Source organism: Benincasa hispida, chromosome 7 (genome assembly GCF_027475165.1).
Source record: "Benincasa hispida cultivar pf3 chromosome 7, pf3_genome.v1.1, whole genome shotgun sequence".
Lineage (NCBI taxonomy): Eukaryota > Viridiplantae > Streptophyta > Magnoliopsida > Cucurbitales > Cucurbitaceae > Benincasa > Benincasa hispida.
In genome coordinates, this window is record NC_143484.1 from 54,485,816 (window position 1) to 54,505,071 (window position 19,256).

At 30.9% G+C, this 19,256-nt stretch overlaps 1 pseudogene across 1 annotated transcript; it reads left to right on the forward strand.

Moving 5' to 3' along the window:
- Positions 1-2,099: 2,099 nt before the first annotated feature.
- LOC120081705 (zinc-finger homeodomain protein 11 pseudogene) lies at positions 2,100-3,254 on the forward strand (annotated as a pseudogene). Its single transcript, XR_016530436.1, has one exon. The product of XR_016530436.1 is annotated as a zinc-finger homeodomain protein 11 pseudogene (transcript).
- The last annotated feature ends 16,002 nt before the right edge of the window (positions 3,255-19,256 follow it).

Genomic DNA, 19,256 nt, shown 5'->3' on the forward strand with positions numbered 1-19,256 from the left:
CTTATCACTACGGCGGCACCGCACACCACGGCCAGGCCATATTTAATCTAGCACGCCTTAGTTTTTTTTTTAGTTTTCATAATGTCCTTTCAAAAGACATTAGATAAAGCTAAGGCCTAAGCCGTAAAGATTTTGCGTCTAGTCCTAATTAATTAAATCATTCATGTCATGACTCAGCATATTATCATATGATATCGGACAAATCCTGTCACCTCCTTCCCTTTTATTTTACTCCACATTAATATTTTTCTCTATTTTCTTCCCCAATATTAATCCCCTTAATTATCTCTCTTTAATGTCTTTCATTATGCCACTAACCCCAAAATACAAACACATGCTAATGTCCCTCCGCAGCCTTACCTCACTTTCTAACACCTGTCCACCACTATCTATTTCACTTCCTTATTCTTATCTTTTTTGTGTTTTTGGATAACTATGATTATTTAACTCTATTATATCGTAACACCTTACTTCTTTGAGATTAATTTATTTATTTAAACTAAACTAATTGTTTTCAATTTAAATACCCCTTTTATTTCAATTACTACCCTTGTACATTTTTTCTTATAAATGTACTGTCTTTAACTCCTACTACTACTATTTATATGTTACTTTAACCTTTCTATCTTTTATGTTATTTTATATTACTTTTTATATCGGGATAAAATCTAATGATCATCTTAAAAAGCCATAGTTAACAAATAGGTAGATTGAATTTTTGTTGATGAAGTGTCGAGTATATATTTTTAGCGATATAAGATGTCAATATATATTAATTGTTTGCAAATATTGTTAAAACTTATCCATACCAAATTAGTACAATTGAATGTATGAGAAGACCATAATTATATTATATTAAATAACTGAGAAAATAAAGTAACTAAATGTATAGTTTAACAAAAAAGAAAAAAAAAAAAAAAAAAAAAAAAAACCACAAACTCGCACTGATATATCATCTTCATGAAGAATAGAAGTTCATATTTTAGAATAATAAAAGTTCAAAGGAATTATAAGGAGCCAACTTTGAAACTGACTTTTATAAACATATGCTTCAATTGTTGTATTCACCAATATATATATATATAGTTAAAGCATCACTTTGTTATTTAATGTTTAAAAGCTCAAATGAACATAGTTATACCACCCATGCACATACATGTGCTTATAAATATTTAAAAAGAAAAAAAAAAAAATAAGACGTGGATTTAATCATTTAATTTTTTTTTTTTGTCTCTACATTTTTATTGTCTAAATTTAGTTCCTCTAAAAAAAACTCTTAAACTTAAGATACTATTTTAAATGATAGATATTATCAGTGAAATTTTATTATATTTTAAAATATTTTTTTACCAATTTTTATATTTAAAAATATTCTTTAAATTTAATTTTAATATAATTTTTTTTTCATGGAAAAAAATCACAAATGTTAGATATATTTTCACCGTTTATAAAAAGTTTGTAAAAAATAGTTTTTTTTTTTTTAATAATCAACCAGAAATTAACTGTAGTTACTAGTTTTAGGATTTATTAAAAGTAGAGACTTTACTCAAATAAAAGAAATCTAAATATTTTAATTCAAAACAAAATAACATATAAATAGTTGAGCTAATGATGTTGCAAAAGTTTGATATATTTAATTTAAACATAAATTATTTTATTATTTTATCGAATGACTTCAAAAGAGAATAATTGAAATAATAAATACATAAACAAAATTAAAAATAATTTAAAACTAATTTTAGAAAACACGATCTGTAACGTTGTTTAAAAGACACGTATTGGCAGGGGAATAAATGACCGAGTGACCGACCAGATCAGATAACCGGAAATATTGATTAAAGAAATTTAAAGTATTGACATTATTCAACAACGAGACATATTTCTAAAATTTAATTAATCAACAAATCGCAATTAATTGTCGGGTACATATCTAATCAAATTTCAAAGGATTTATATCTAATTTGAATCAATACCCAAATTTTCTTTTTTCATTAACCAGTGGTTACCAAGTTTCCCACCTTCTTGCTCTTCCTTTCTCCTCCTCTCCCTTGACACTTTTTTTTAATCAATTATATTGAATTAAATTTGATTATGTTAATCTCATTTTATTATTATTTGTTGTGCGTCAAATTGGTCAAAATGTAGTTCCAAATCATCATTGTCGTCACCGTCACGTCGTTCCATTATTCTTCGTCGTCATCATTATCGTCTAATGCAAAATTGGACTCCATAATCCCATTTCCCAATCATTATATGAGTGGAAAAACAACCAAATTATTGTCCACCATAAAATGAGATCACCCAATTACAAAATTCCCCACTCCATGGAATTACAATTAACCTCTTCTCTCAATCCCACAACCCTTAATTACATTTCTTCAAATTCAAATTTAAATTCAAATTCCATGGTCATCTCTTACAGAGAATGCCTTAAGAATCACGCCGCCACTGTCGGCGGCCACGCCCTCGACGGCTGCGGCGAGTTTATGCCTTCCGCTACCTCCACACCCACCGATCCCACTTCTTTAAATTGCGCCGCCTGTGGTTGTCATCGGAACTTCCACCGCCGTGAACCGGACGACCCTTGGCCTAACCGTCGTTACTACCCATATCGGCTCTGTGCACCGCCGTCGCCGAGGTCGAGCCCAATCAAATCGCAAAGCCCATCCTCGCCGATCCCTCTACCAATTTCGCATATCCCACCGCCAGTCCAGTTCTCCGGCCCCCCCATGTTGGTGGCATTGACCACCGGAGCGCATGCGGAGGAGGAATTGAGGCGAAAACAGAGGAAGAGAAAGAGGACGAAATTCAGCGGGGAGCAGAAGGAAAAAATGCAATTATTCTCAGAGAAATTGGGATGGAAAATTGGGAAAAGTGAGGAAAGATTAGTGCAGGAATTCTGCAAAGAAATTGGGATCGGAAAGCGGGTGCTGAGAGTTTGGATGCATAATAACAAATACACGGGAGGAAAAACAGGGAAAAACAGAGCTTCTCAGAGTAGTGAAAAACATGGTGGAAATGACTCGAAACAGAGCACATAGCATTTGTTAATCATCATCCATATCCGCCATTAATTATTCCTTACTTTTCTTGTTTGTGATGTTCAGTAATTTAAGTGAATGATCTGAAGATATAAAATTTGTTTGTGTTTGGATGGAGAGTAATGAATTAAGGAAAGTGAGGGAGATTTGTTAGGATATGCAATCTGAAATTTTGTTAGGATATGCATAAACATGTCTGTTGTCTCTCAACAATCTCCTGCTCTACCCTACTGTTTCTTTGTTATTGCTACACCTTTTCCTTTTACCTTTTCCAATTTATATATATATATATCTCATGTAGCATGGCTGCCCAAAGATTCGATTTCTTCGATTTTGGAGCCCACGTAAAATCAGATTGAACCGAGTGTAGTTTAAGTAACACCTTTTAAATTTTTGATAAAATTTTTTAAATTTCGTTCAAATAGTTTTTCTTGATTCTTTCGAAATGAGACCCAACATCAAAATTTAACTAAAACATTAGCTTTTTCTAACTAAAAAAATTAATTTTTTCTAACTATGGTTTTGAATCTTTTGACCTTTTTAGGCTTCCTTCGATACATGATATTCTAGTAATTTTTCAAAATATCATGTGATCTTCATAAGTATTATATCAAATCTTCTATATTTTCAAATTTTCATCAAATTCGATTATATCTATCAAATATCATATCAAAATTAATTTTTTTAAAAAAATTTTTTTAGCAAAATTTCTAATTTCTAAATTAATTTACCAATTATCTAAATAAATTTTTTAAAGGAATATCAGGATTGATTTAAATTTTTTAAAAGATTAAAATTTTTAAAAATGTAAAATAATAAAAATATATAAAATCTCAATCTCAAACAGATTTTATAGCAAATTAATATTGAGATTTTATATATTTTTCATATTTTATTATTTTTTTAACAAAATTTAATTTTTTCCAAAATTTAAAAATCAAAATGCAATCATCATTATCTAATATTTGAAAAATTACTAAAATCTCAACGTTTAATCTCTTCGAGATGTACGAAAAAGGCCCAAAAGGCCAAAACAATTGATAGATTAGTAAATTAATTTTTTTAAACTAAATCTTGGTAGTCGATCTCTTCCGAAAAAAACTAATTTAGCGACTTTTCAAAAAGTGTGTTAGTTTTGAAAGATGTAAAGTTGATAGTGCTATTATTAGTTTCGAAAGATGTAAAGTTGATAGTGCTCATTCATTTTTTCTACATACTTAAAAACAAAATTTAAATAATTTTCGTGATAATTTTCCATTCTTATTGCACCAATTTTATAAGGATTTTAAAAGTGAAAATCTCTTTCTTTCTCAAACTACATGAAGGAGAACATTTTTTTTCCTACACTATTAAGATGTAGGTAACAAAAAGCAAAAGAAAATAGATACCCAAAAATGTGAGGAAAAATAATATATATTGTAAAATGTCAACTTAAATTCATTAAACAAGAGTAGAAAACCTATGTTTGAATAACAAAAAGCAAAAGAAAATAGATATCCAAAAATGTGAGGAAAAATAATACATATTGTAAAATGTCAACTTAAATTCATTAAACAAGAGTAGAAAACCTATGTTTGAATACATGATAATATCATTTTCTCTATAATTAATATAATTTTTGAAGCACATTCGAGACTATAATTTAAGATGATTCATGTGGAAGATAAATTTTTTATAATCAAAAGTGTTTTTTTAATGCTAATAGATAAAAAGAAATAAAAACTTGGATTAATTAAAAAAAAAAAAAAAAAAAGAACTTTTGAATAGGGTACCAATAAAATAATTTTTTATTTAAAAAATATAAAATATTTTTATTGAAAGTGTTTTCTAAAAATGTATTTTCAAACATGCCCTCATTTTTTATTTTACTTCTAATTTGTGTTTAGAAATAATTAACTTGTTTGAATCCATTACCGAAAAAATTGTTTTTAAAAAAAGAATCTTTCTTTTAAAATGATTCATTTTTAAAATTAAACAATCGAAAAGCAACCTATATTTTGAAATTAATCTACTCCATGGATGTTTGAGATTTGACTTGCTTTATTAAATTGTTTTTGCCAATTATGTTCAATGTATCTCCTTTTCTTTTTTGCACTCATGCATTTCTTAGATGTAAATCATTTATATTTTTTTCTTTCTGAATATTTAAATGGGAACTTTCAAACTTCACATCGGCCAACTAAAAATAAAATTATGAAATGTTTATTTATTAATTTGTTGATTAATTTTTTTTATATGTAGTAGTTCAAATTTCACGTCACATTATCAATCTATAATTTTATTTTCCCCATCCCTCTTTCTCATGTTCCTTTCTGACTTATTTGAAAAGTTTAAAGCTCTTGATAGAATCTCAAAGACTTTTTTTCTCTGACAATGTTTCTAGCAATTTTTTAAAAGAAAAATCCTTGTAACTGCAATATATTGGAAGGTTTTTTTGTCTTCTAATCTTCTATTTCAAATAATAAAGTGGAGAGTGAAAAAAATAGAATAAAGTAATGATATATATACTATCTATTCATAAAAGCATGTCCATATCTCTTGGTTTTCTACTTTTGCAAATTGATTTGTCTCTGGTTGTAAGCATAATGTACACAACTTTCTCCTTCCTTCCCAGGTTGGCATGCCCTTAATTTAATACATTATTTTTTTAAAAAAAAGAAAAAAACAGTACCCTGTCATCATAAGCGTAGCTCAACTGACATAGTGATTGTACTATTGACCTCGAAGTCAGAGATTTGATTCTCCACCCCATACTTTAATTACAATATCTTTACAAACAAAAAAAAGGTACTCTTACTTCTTTGAATTGAGGTAGATTTCTTGATATTAGCTTCTTAATATCTCTGCAGAACTAATAATATTTTTTCATAATTTAGAAAGTATTTAAATATTGAGTGTCATACTGTTAAAAATTACATTTCTTGAACATAGTTATAAATTAAATTTCTTAAACTAAACGTTATTCCAATTCGACAGGATTATTTAAATTGAATACAAAATTAATATTTTGTGAATCTAAATCAACTAGATTCACAAAGTAACACTAATATCAGGAAAATTATCAGAAATAACACGTTTAAGTTTTTATCTTACAAAATTAACATCTTTTTTGAAAATTCGTAAAAATAGTTTTGGTCCATCTCGGACGAGACCGATCACGAGATTTTAGTTAAAAAATAACTTTTTTCAACTTATCGATTATTCGGAACTTTATCGGTACGTCTCGCTAGATTATACATCAAGATTATGTGTATCTCGGTGTTAATCTCAGACAAAATAACACCAAAATTCTATATTTTTTAGCTTTCTAGATGAAATCTCGGACACAATTAACACCAAAATTCATATATTTGAGCTTTCTCGGTAGAATCCCGGACAGAATTAATATCGACATTCTATATATATTCAAAATCTTATCAATTTTTCGAAAAATTGGATCTTTCCCAAAATTTAAAAATGGTAATCAATTTGTAAAGTCTACGTTGATAATTGGAAAACTCATTTAATATTTCATATAATTGTGAAAACATATATTATGCTAAAGATTTGAAAAATTCCGTAATAATTTGATATAGTATTTAGTAAATAATAATCAAATTTGGAGAAAATTTGAAAAAAATATAAAATTTGGTATAAAATTTGGGAAGATGAAATAAAAATTAACAAATCTTGATGTATAATCAGGTGAGATACACTAATAATATTTAAAATAATCAATAAGTTAGAAAAATAAACTATTTTTACGATATTTAAAAAAAAATGTGCTAGTTTTGTGCTATTTTTTAGAATTTTCCTAATATCACTTTAAAATTTAAATGGAATATGATTAGACGAGGATTGCTCCATGAAGAGGAGATGAACAAAGAAAGATGGATGATTTTTTCTCTCTTTTGGATAAAGAGAAAAAGGAAAAGCAAATGGAGGGGTAAAGTGCAAAATTTTGTGGTATCCAGCTTATGCTGTGCACAAACAAAGCAGTGGACCAGTGGTCTTTTTGGGCCTAAAGGGAACAATCAGTGGAGCCCAGAAAATTAAACTAATGAAATCTCATATTTTGTTTTTGATTTTCTTAATTCATACAAATATCACTCTTATCTATTCAAATCTACGGTTTAAGAGTACTTTCAATATCAAAACCAAGTAATTTTTGTTTTTAGAAATTGACTAATGATTCAAATACTTACATAGAAAATATAAAAATTATATATAAGGGTGTGCTTGAAATATATTTTCAAGTGTTTAATTTAAAAAATAAGTTATTATAAAAGAAATTAGAGTGTTTGACAATCACTCAACGCTTTTCAAGTATATTTTAATTAGTTTATATAAAAAATATTTAAATAAAAATGAGCTTTTGAAAATATTTGTTTCTCAAGTTAATCCAAAGAGACCCTAAAAAATTATGAGAAAACAACACAATTTTCAAAAGCTAAGAACTAGGGTCCCGTTTGGTAATCATTCTGTTTTTTATTTTTAGTTTTTGAAAATTAAGTCTGTTTCCTCCAATTTCTTACTATGATTTGCATCTTTCTTGAGTACAATGGTTGAATTCTTAGCCAAATTTCAAAAAACAAAAACAAATTTTTAAAAGCTACTTTTTTTTAATTCTTAAATTTGACTTGGTTTTTTAAACCATTGGTAAAGAATAAATAATAAATAAAGAAATTTGGATGTGGAAGTAGTGTTTATAGACTTAATTTTCAAAAACAAAAACTCAAGCATCAAATTGTTACAAAAAGAGCCCTAATACCAAATGGGGCTTTGTTTTTTTAAAAAAGAAAAAAGAAAAAAGAAAAATTATGGATTTACAAAATACAAAACTGAAGTCATGGAATCTTTAGGGTTTTTCTAGTTCAATAATATCCAACTTATCATCTCTTAGTTGAGAGCACAAACTTTATATCAATTTAGCTATGCTAATTGATGGAGTGGAATTTGTTGCCTAATTCTGGACCAAATAAATTTATCGTTTCAACCAAGTTTTGTAGTAGTGACAGCATAAGTCAAACATAGGGAACTGAAGAGTTTCCAAATTAAACAGTTTACAGCCCAAGATAGCTGAGGGAGGGGAGTTGAAGTTTGTTGATTGCAGATGACATTAAATTGTATAAAGTAAACAAACAGAGTAAGAATTGAGAAATTATATGGGAAAACCTAGCTTGGGTTATTATGAAAATTTCCTATTCAACATACTTGATCATCGAATTCTCTTTATCAAAGTTCAATATTTGCTTACATCTAATCGAATTAATATTAGAAAAGCAAATTAATTGTCCTAATCAACTAATTAGTCCAATTCGAATTGACGAAAAGCATGCAAATTCGAATTTGTCCTAATTGCATAAAGTTCTAAGGCAACGTTAAGTCGGATATCTAACAGGAAAAGCCACGATTAAATTTTCATTTGATTCAATCCTAGGTTGATTAGAACAATACTTATATAATCCTCAAACATACAATCAAGTATCATGAATCCAACAAATTGAATCCAACATACAATCAAGTATCATGAATCATACTTTAATAAAAAGCAGTAATCATATAATCCTCAAACATACGACAATATGATAAAATTCCACTAAAACAAATTGAATTCAACAAATACAATATAATTCAGTTAAAAAACTCACAAGTACATGAAAGTAGGAAAAAAAATACTAAAACCTAAGCTAGAAAGAGATATCTTAGCTCCTCATTGACATCATGGAAGATGAAAAACTAGAAGAAAAGTGGAGAGAAAACCAAATAAATCGGATGGGATTGTAGAGAGATAACCTAAATAGCTAAATATTCTATTTATAAAATCATGATAGCATCGTGACGCTCTATTAAATGAAGCTCTTGGGTTATAGGCGCAGTGCCGCAGCGCAATGGTAGCATTACAACGTTGCAGAACATATGCATATCTGCCATCTTTGAAGCGCCTTGGCACTGTGCGTCTTGCCCAAAAATGAAGCATTCTATCCTATGGCACCAAGCGTTGTGCCTAGTTGAGCCCCACTGCACTTCTTCCAAGAGAAAAATGGTACTCTTTGGCTTATCTTTTCCAGTTGCTGGAATTAAGCTCTGTTTTGACCCATTTAAGCTCAATTTCATCATTAACACCCCGTTCTACCCTTTAGATGCTTGAAACATAAAATAATCAAATAAATGCATAAAATATAGGAACTGTCAGGATTGGTGTCCTAAATCTTTCTTGTATTCTCGTAGTTTGTAAACATTGTACAAACAAATTGTTATTAATAAAATAATTGTTATTTTATAAGCATTTACTCAATCCAATGAACTAAGATCCTATGTTATTTTATATAATTTAAACATGTATGTAGAGACATGCAGGTGGATCATATTTAAATGATAACCTAAACGGTCTGTAGTAGATGGATAAGGTTGGATACTTTATCTTGGTGACACTAATGATATGACTTGCTGTGTACATGTTACAATTCATGTAGAGATATGTAAACGGGGCTATCCTATACAATGACTTTGTATAAGATCGGACCACGAAATGATTAGTCTCATTATATAATGTCATTAATAGTAGAGACTTACATTTCACCAGGATGATCATAGGTGACATGATCTGAATCCTGAGTGAGTTGTGAAATCCTACCTATGAAAGCCGTCATTTGATTTGCATGGGTGAGAGTGGCTAGATTGCCAACTTAATATACCTACCATTTTATGGATTCGTCTGATTGGGGAGTTGGGCACATAGCTACACAAGACGGAATACACTCTTTCCCTGATGTCAAAGTAAGTAGATAAATTACTCCCTTAAGGGCTGATTCTGGGGCTTGAACATTGTGGCCACATCCTCTCTTCACCCGAGATAGATTTGGTCATAGTTGGACTATGACTTATTGTTCATTAGAGGGATTAGTGGTACTTAAGGAGTTAGATGTAACTACAGGGATAAAATGGTAATTTTGGCTTAGTTGTACTTACAAGCAATTTGTAAAGGATCATTGCGTTGTTGACTGGTTATATCCAATGAATACATAAATATATCTGGTCTTTACTGGAGCGACTGGCAGTTAATGGATGTTGGGTAATTATTTAAGTACCATTGAAGCTTCAAACTACATGTCCTTAAGGTCTCCTTTATAGCTCAACCAGGATATTGAGAATTAATTTTAGATTAATTTGAATTGTTCAAATTAATTGAGGGAATTAATTATTTATGATATAAATAATTAAATTAATTAAATGTGATATAATTAATATAATGTATTCAATAATATAATATGAAGTTTAGTTGAAAGGAAATATATATTTGAATATGATTCAAATATTAATTATGTGAATTGGATTCATATAATTGAATTTAATACAAATGAAATTTATATTAAATATCATTGATGAGAGAATTAAATCTATAGGTTATATTGTATTTGATACAATATAAAACTATAGATTATGTGTTATATTTGATATAACATATAGTTCAATATATATAATATATGATAAGGTAGTCATCATATATTTATATATATTACTTAAATAATTGAATTTATTTTATTTAATTATTTTATTTTTTTTAATTTAAAATTGGGAGGGAGTTGTAACGCCCTCCCTTCTAGTTCTCTCAAGAACGTGAGGAGTCAGTTCACGTCTTCTTTTGCTTCATAGAAGACAAAAAAAAAAAGGAAAAAAATTTTTTTTTTTTTTTTTTTTGGTTTACAGAAACCCTCTCCTCTCAATCTCTCTCTCTTCCAAAACCCTAAGAGTCTACACCTCTTTAGAGATTCTCATCCCTACAAAGAATACGAAGAAATAACTTTTGGTGGTGGTCATCTTGATTTCAGGAGATTGTTTTGTTCGTGATCACTTTGGAGAGGAGGAAATACGTGAAAGAAATTTTTCTTCAAAGGTAAAGGTTTCTAAACCCTATTCTTCCTTTTCCTTTCTTACTAATGCATGTTGTAAACTAGTGACTATGCATATTATGTTTATTGTAAAATCGAGATTCTATGAAAATAAAATTTGGATCGATCTCCATGTTTCCACTCAGGACCTTCAAGGTTTCTTCAATTGGTATCAAAACCAGGTTTTGATTCCAATTTTTATTTTTTCCAAAATTATTTTACATTTTTAGTGGGTTTTGCATTTTGTGTTCATGTAATGAATGTTGTGATGAATGGTTTACAATTGTTGGATGTTTGCGGAATTGAATATAGATTTATCGCTTTATCTTTTACTTTTTGGTTTGTAAGAGCCCGATGTTTTGGACATAATTAATGCCATAGAGTCTACATTTAAAGTCTTTGAGTCGTTCGTGATCGTTCCGCACTACAAGAAATCACTCCTTTTTTGTCGTCTAAAATCGCTGGAAAATGGTAGAAAACACATCGGGAGTAAGGTCGGGAGAAGTCAGTCGAGAGTAGAACTCCTGATGCCCAAAACCAACCGTCGGGAGTTTGTTCAAACTCCCAACGCATAATATATGGTGTCGAGAGTTTGAACAAACTCCCGACGCATAATATACGACATCGAAGTTCGTTCACTCCCTGATTTTTCTGATACTGCATATCTATCCAACCGACATGCTTGAGCTGAATTAACAAGCTCATCGTAGAATCTCTGAAGTTCCCTCAAGGTGCCTACATGCAACAGGACTATGAGAATTAGTTTCAATAGGTAAAAAGCAGATAGATAGACATGTAATTTATCAACAAAAACATAGTTTCAAATCAAAATCAAATAACATTAATATTAAGCCAACATTATCTTTATAAAGATGTCCTAAAATTCTACATATTTTATTTATTCCTATTTGGGTTGATCAGTCATTTTGATTCTTAAAAGCAGGCAGAGGCAGAAGGTAAAAAAAAAAAAAAAAAAACTAAAAATAAAGCTTCCAAAAGTGAATTATCATGAATTATTCTATATATAACTCACTTTCATCTCTAAATATAAACAATGAAGATGCAGGGGAAATTGGTGGCCTTACTTGACAACTATCACCATCCATAAGCTCACTAGCAACAATTCTTCGTTCTTACTCAACGAGTGGCCCTACCATGTTATAATATGCAATTGAACCCCCAAAATCCAAATTAAAAACAGAAGTATCTAGTTTCACTCATACAACTCAAAATGCTAGGTTATGTTAATGGGAAAAGGCATGGGGAGAAAGATATAAACCTTTATCAGACGAACGAGAGTTAGGTTGACCGAATGGACAAACGAGCGTATGGACGGACATCAAACGGACGATGATCGGATGAAGGATGAAGATTTAGGGAAGCAGCGGGTGATTTTTGCTGTTGTGCTAGGGTTTAGAAGGGAGAAAATGAGCAAACTTGGGGAAAAAGACGAGAGGCTGGGATTTAAATAGGATCTCCCGACGCTCTCCCATAGGTTTTCGGGAGTTCTACAAGAAATCCCGATCAATTATTTAATTCGTTAGGAGTTCGGACCATGGAGATTGTCCTCCATCCTCAACACCCGATGGGCATAGTTAAGCGTCAAGAGTTAGATCGAACTTTTGATGCCTAATTTTGAGGCGTCGAGAGTTATGTCAAACTCCTGACGCATACTTTTGTGGCATCGACGAGGCACATACCCCGCCAGGAGTTATTTTGAACTCTCAACAGCCTTTTTACTTCATTGGAAGATGGGCTCTCTCCCGATGATCAATGTTTAACGGTTATTTTAGGCGTCGGGAGAGTCCCTTTTTCTTGTGTTAGTGAAATTCTAGAGAAATCAAGGCAAAAACGATGGAGATTTGATGGATTTCGCAACTGTATAGTGGCTACTGTACAGTAGCATTGCAATACTGCGAATTGGAAGGTGGATTGAAATTTCTGTAGTGTTGCAACACTCTGTGACAGAAATTTCACGAGTTGCCCAGTTTGCACGACTCATGGAGTGTTAATTTCGGTTCAGTTGGTTTGGTTTCTTTTGGGTCGGTTCGTGGCTGGTTCGAGTAGTTCACGGTCCGGTTCAAGTAGTTCACGGCCCGGTTCACTTATTTTGAACAAGTTGATTATTATTTTGTAATAGTTAGATTTTTTCTAATTAATTAAATTAATATAAATGTTATATTAATTTAATTAATTATTTAGGTATCCAATCTCGATCCAATAATTATTTCTTTAATTATGCATTTGATGTATGATTCTTTTTTATTGTTATATGTCATAATGTATGTCATATAGTAAAAATCTCACCATAGATTATGCATAATTCATGCATCATTTATATTATAAATGTTATAATATATAGCTGCATGATTTTATATTTATAGCATATTCATGCATCATATAATATAATTGTTATAGTATATGCATGCATGCATTAATAACATATCCACACATCATTTATATTATAAGAGTTAAAATATATAGTACGTACATATGGATGGTTGTATGTTATCAATTGTTTCATTGCTTTATTATGTAAGTGTTATATAAGCTTATTAATGAAATGGAATTGCATAATGAATGACACTACTTTAAGTAATTTTATGATCGTTATAATTTTACTAAGTACGTCATAACATGTAATGAATGATATTAATTTGTTTCATTTCTTTCATAAAAGTTATAATTAAATGAAATTAGAAATTAAAATCAATAATTCAAAATTGCATGCAAACCTTAGGTTAAAATCATTTTTTAAAATAGTTTTAAAATATGATTCACATAGACCTAAGATCACATTTCTAATAAGATTAGAAATTAAGTTTCTAATCTTTTTAATCAGTTTAATATGATTAAATTGATTTAATAAAAGATTAAAATTGTAGCAAACATATCTATAAGGGACCTTTTATCTAAGGTTAGTTTTGTCTAGGCTGGGGTATTTAAGTTAACGGAAACGGAACAACCCTATCTGGAAACTGACCTGAAAAGGTGAATTAGATAGATTTGCTACAAGCATGCAATTGTTGATTAAGGTTTGTTAAAGTGTTTAACAAACATTAATCAAAATTGTTTAACTATCCAAAGTAAGTGTTACTTTTGGACAAACTTAAACAATCACTTAGTGAAAATAATTGTCTTATTTTTTCTAAGTTAAATAAACCCTAATTTCAATTTTCCACTCAAGTTTCTGCTTTAATGTTCACACCGTGAGTCTCATGCTTAGCCTTGAGGCGCCTTGGGAGTGTCTCCCTTCGGATGGTATTTGCATGGGTCAATATCAAGGTAATGAAGAGATTTATAGTAAGTGGGAGAGGGATGTGTGTCAACATGTCCTATGGTCTCCTTTGTTAGTTTGCAACTTGAGATCTTTGCACGGCCTTGAGGTGCCCTGGCAACGTTCCCTTCGGATGATTTGTGCATTAGGTCAATATTAAGGCGAACTCTAGAAATGAATATGATAGCTTTAGTTTTTGTCCTAATCGATTTTTCTCTTTGGTTGGCTCATTCAGGAGAAACTTTAGGGTGTAAAATGAATGGTCAAACTTACGAGAAATTATTGAGCTAGTTAATGATTTCTTGACCAAATCAATTATGACTAATTGTTATTGTAACAAACCGAGTTCAGGAGGAGTACATGAATGAACGGATATCACTTCCGAATGAGAGGGATCCTGAGGACAATAAAAATATGGTTAAGAAAGGCTTAAAAGAATTTAAAATTACTACCTATACCAACAATATGCACCTCTCTTTTTGGTGACTTAATCATAGGAACTCCAAAGTTAAGCGTGCTTAGCTTGAAACAATCCTAAATTGGATAACCTCCTGAGAATTTTCTTAGGATGCATGTGAGTGAGGAAAAATCATGCTGAAAGGACCCGTGTTAGTTTGTGGAGAGAATCAGGTTATCCCTTTGGTGTTCTAAATCTCTCTTTATTCTCGCAGTTTGTAAACATTTTACAAAAAATTGTTATTAATAAAATAATTGTTATTTTATAAGCATTTATTCAATCCAATAAACTAAGATCCTAGGTTATTTTATGTAATTTAAACATGTATGTAGAGACATACAGAAGAATCATGTTTAAATGATAACCTACACAGTCTATAGTACATGGATAAGGCTGGGTACTTTATCTTGGTCACACTACGAATATGACCTACTTTGTAGATATTACAAGTGTTGTAAAGTGCTACAAATGATCTGATTCTGATCATTCATGTGGAAACATATGAGCAAGGGTATCCTATACAAAGAGTTTGTATAAGACCGAACCACGAAATGACTAGTCTCATTATATAACCGCCGTTAATAATAGAGACTTACATTTCACCAAGATGACCATAGGTGACGTGACCTAAATCCTGAGTGAGTTGTGAACTCCTGCCTATGAAGACGATCCTTTGATTTGCATGGGTGAGAGTGGCCAGATCAACAACTCAATATGCCTACCATTTTGGGGATTCATCAAACTAGGGAGTTGGGAACACAACTACATAAGACGAAATACCCTCATTCTCTGATGTCAAGGTAAGTAGATAAATTGTTCCCTTAAACACTGATTCTGGGACTTGAACAATGTGGCCACACCCTCTCTTGGCCCAATAGGGATTTGGTCATAGTTGGACTATGACTTATTGTTCATTAGAGGGATCAATGGTACTTAAGAAGTTAGATATAATTACAGGGGAAAAACGGTAATTTTGGCCTAACTGTACTTGCGAGTAATTTGTGAAATGTCATCACACTGTTGATTGGTTATTTCCAATGGACACATAAATATATTTGTAGTGCGAAGAATGCAGTTGCCGATCTTTAGTGGAGTGAACGACAATTAATGGATATTGGGAAACTTAATTAAAGAGTTTAATTAATTATCCAAGTACTATTGAAACTTCAAATTACAGCTCCGTAAGGTCCCCTCTGTAGCTTAACAGAGATTATTGAGAATTAATTTTAGATTAATTTGAATTGTTCAAATTGATTGAAACAATTAATTATATATGATATAAATAATTAAATTAATTATATGTGATATAATTAGTATAATGTATTCGATACATTATATATAAAGTTTAGTTGAGAGGAAATAAATATTTGAAGACGATTCAAATATTAATTATGTGAATTGGATCCATATAATTGAATTTAATATAAATGAGATTTATATTAAATACCATTGATGAGAGAACTAAAACTATAGATTATATTGTATTTGATACAGAATAAAACTATAGGTTATGTGTTATATTTGATATAACATATAGTTCAATATATATAATATATGATATATGATATATGATAAGGTAGTTATCATATATTTATATATATTAGTTAAATAATTAAATTAAATTAAATTAAATTATTTATTGATTGAATTTAAAATTGGGAGGGAGTTGTAACTCCCTCCCCCCTTAATTCTCTAAAAAATGTGAGGAGTCAATTTATGTCTTTTTTTGCTTCATAGAAAAAAGAGAGAGAGAGAGAGAGCTCTTAAATTTCCTTTTACAGAAACTCTTTCCTCTGAATCTCCCCCTCTTCCAAAAACCTAAGAGCCCGTACCTCCTTAGAAATTCTCATCCCTAAAGAGAATATGAAGGAAGATCTTTTGATGGTGGCCCCCTTGATTCGAGGAGATTATTTTGTTTGTGATCACTTTGGAGAGGAGAAATATGTGAAGAAATTTGTTCTTCAAAGGTAAGGGTTTCTAAACCCTATTCTTCCTTTTCCTTTCTTATTAATGCATGTTGTAAATGAGTGATTATGCATATTCTGTTTACTGTAGAATTGAGATTTTGTGAGAATAAAATTAATTATATATAATATAATTAAGTAATTTGAATTATTTAAATTAATCTTGAGTTAAGTAGAACATGATAGCACATTTTGGACGTTATCATCACCCCTAACTTAATTCTTGATTGTCCTCGAGCAGGGTAGAATAAAACACACAGTTACAGAAGAAATATGCTCACTCACTTTGCATGGTTCGTTACTTGAGTCTCAACAGCCTCCTAGGATTTAACTTGCACTCAACAATGAAATCAAGTTATAATCAATCAATATATCATAATTTAAAATTAAATCTACACCTATTCATGCATATGTGAGTTCAAATCCCTTCTAATTGAGTCCAGGCAGCTCAGAGTGGTTTTAAATGGCTCTAAATTTGTTTTCCTCCTACATTGGCTTAAGCACTGACTATCAAGCATCAAAACAATCAAGATGACAATGTTTGGATTGGTGTCCTCAATCTGTTTGTTCTCGTAGTTTGTAAACTTATATAGACAAATTGTTATTAATAAAATAAATTTTATTTTATTTATGTATTAACTCAATCCAATAAACTAAGATCCAAGGTTATTTTACATAACTTAAACATATATGTGGTTGACATACAGGTAGATCATGTTTAAGTAATAACCTAAATGGTCTGTAATATATGAATAAGATGTTGGAGTTGGTGCCCTAAATCTCGTGGGTCTTGTAGTTATAATTGTATTGTACAAAAAATTTATTTATTTAATAAAACAAAGAGGTATTTTTAATTATCATTTAGTTGCATTTATCCATAAAAACCAATAAACTAAGATCCAGGGTTATTTTCTAAAACTTTAACATGTATGTAGAGACATAAAAGTGGATCATGTTTAAGTGATAACCTAAATGGTCTGTAGTAGATGGATAAGATTGGGTACCTTATCCTTGTGACACTATGAATATGACCTGCTTTGTAGTTGTTACAATTGTTGTAAAGTGCTTCAAATGATCTGATATTGTCACTTATGTGTAGACATGTGAGTAAGGGTGTTCTATGTAAAGAGTTTGTATAAGATCGGACTATAGAATGTATAGTCTCTCTATATAACACCCTTGACAGATGAGACTTACATTTCATCAGGATGACCATAGGTGACTTAACCTGAATCCTGAGTGAGTTGTGAACTCCTGCCTATGAAGGTGGTCTTTCGATTTTTATGGGTGAGAGTGACTAGCTTCGTGGAATCTATGCCTACCATTTTAGGGATTCGTCTAATTAGGGAGCTGGGAACACGGCTACACAAGAAGGAATTCGCTCATTCTCTATAGTTAGAGACTATAGATAAATTGCTCCTTTAAGAGTTGATTCCGAGCTTGAACAATGTGGCGTCATACCCTCTCCTGGCCTGAGAGGGGTTTGGTCATAGTTGAACTATGACTTATTATTCATTAGAGGGATCAGTGGTACTTAAGGAGTTAGATATAACTATAGGGGCAAAATGGTAATATTGGCCCAATTGTACCAACGAGCAATTTGTGAAAGGTCAACGAACCATCGATTGGTTATATCCAATGGACACATAATTATGTCCGTAGTGTAAAGAGTGCAACTGTCAGTCTTTAGTGGAGTGACTGACAGTTAATGGAAGTTGATTAATTTAATCAAAGAACATATATCTTCAACCAGAAGAAGTTAAACTTGAGACAAAAGAGGTGGTTAGAGTTGATCAAAGACTATTACTGCAATATTGAATACCACCCAGGGAAAGCAAATGTAGTAGCTGATGCATTGAGTAGGAAGTCGAGATCAATTAAAGTTATTCTTTGTACAGTTTGAGCGACGTTGATATAAGAATTGAAGAGCGCTGACGTTGCTTTGGCAGTTGGCCCAACAAGAAGTTTGATAGCTTATTTTCAGGTTCAACCTACTTTATTAGATGATATTCTTTGAGAACAACTGGGAGACCCTAATATCTAGAAGTTAATTGAGGAAGTGAGTAAGAACCAGAGGTCAGACTATGAGCTGAGATCATACGAAGCCTTTCTTAAAGAGGGAAAAGTTTGTGTGGCTAATGTTCTGACTTTGAGAAAGGCTATTCTAGAAGAAATGCACAGTTCAACCTATGTTATGCATCCAGGAAAAATTAAAATGTATAGAATATTAAGGAAATCCTATTGGTGGCCTGGAATGAAGCAGAAAATCCCTAAATTTGTAGACAAGTGTTTGATATGTCGGCGGGTTAAGCCTGAACGTTAGAGGTCTGCTGGACCACTTAATCCACTTCTAGTGTCGGAGTGGAAGTGAGGGCATGTCACGATGGATTTCTTATTTGGCTTACCTAGAACACCCACTGGTAATGATGGTATTTGGGCGATTTAGGCTGACTAAAACATCTAAGATTTTACCATATAAAATCACTTTTACCCTAGACAAATTAGCGGCTAATACATTAAAAAGATAGTGAGTGGAACTCATGTATCTATAGTATCTGACAAGGATCTGAGGTTTTCTTCGAAGTTCTGGCCCAGTTTACAGAAAGCCCTAGGTACTAAGTTACACTTTAGTACAACTTTTCATCC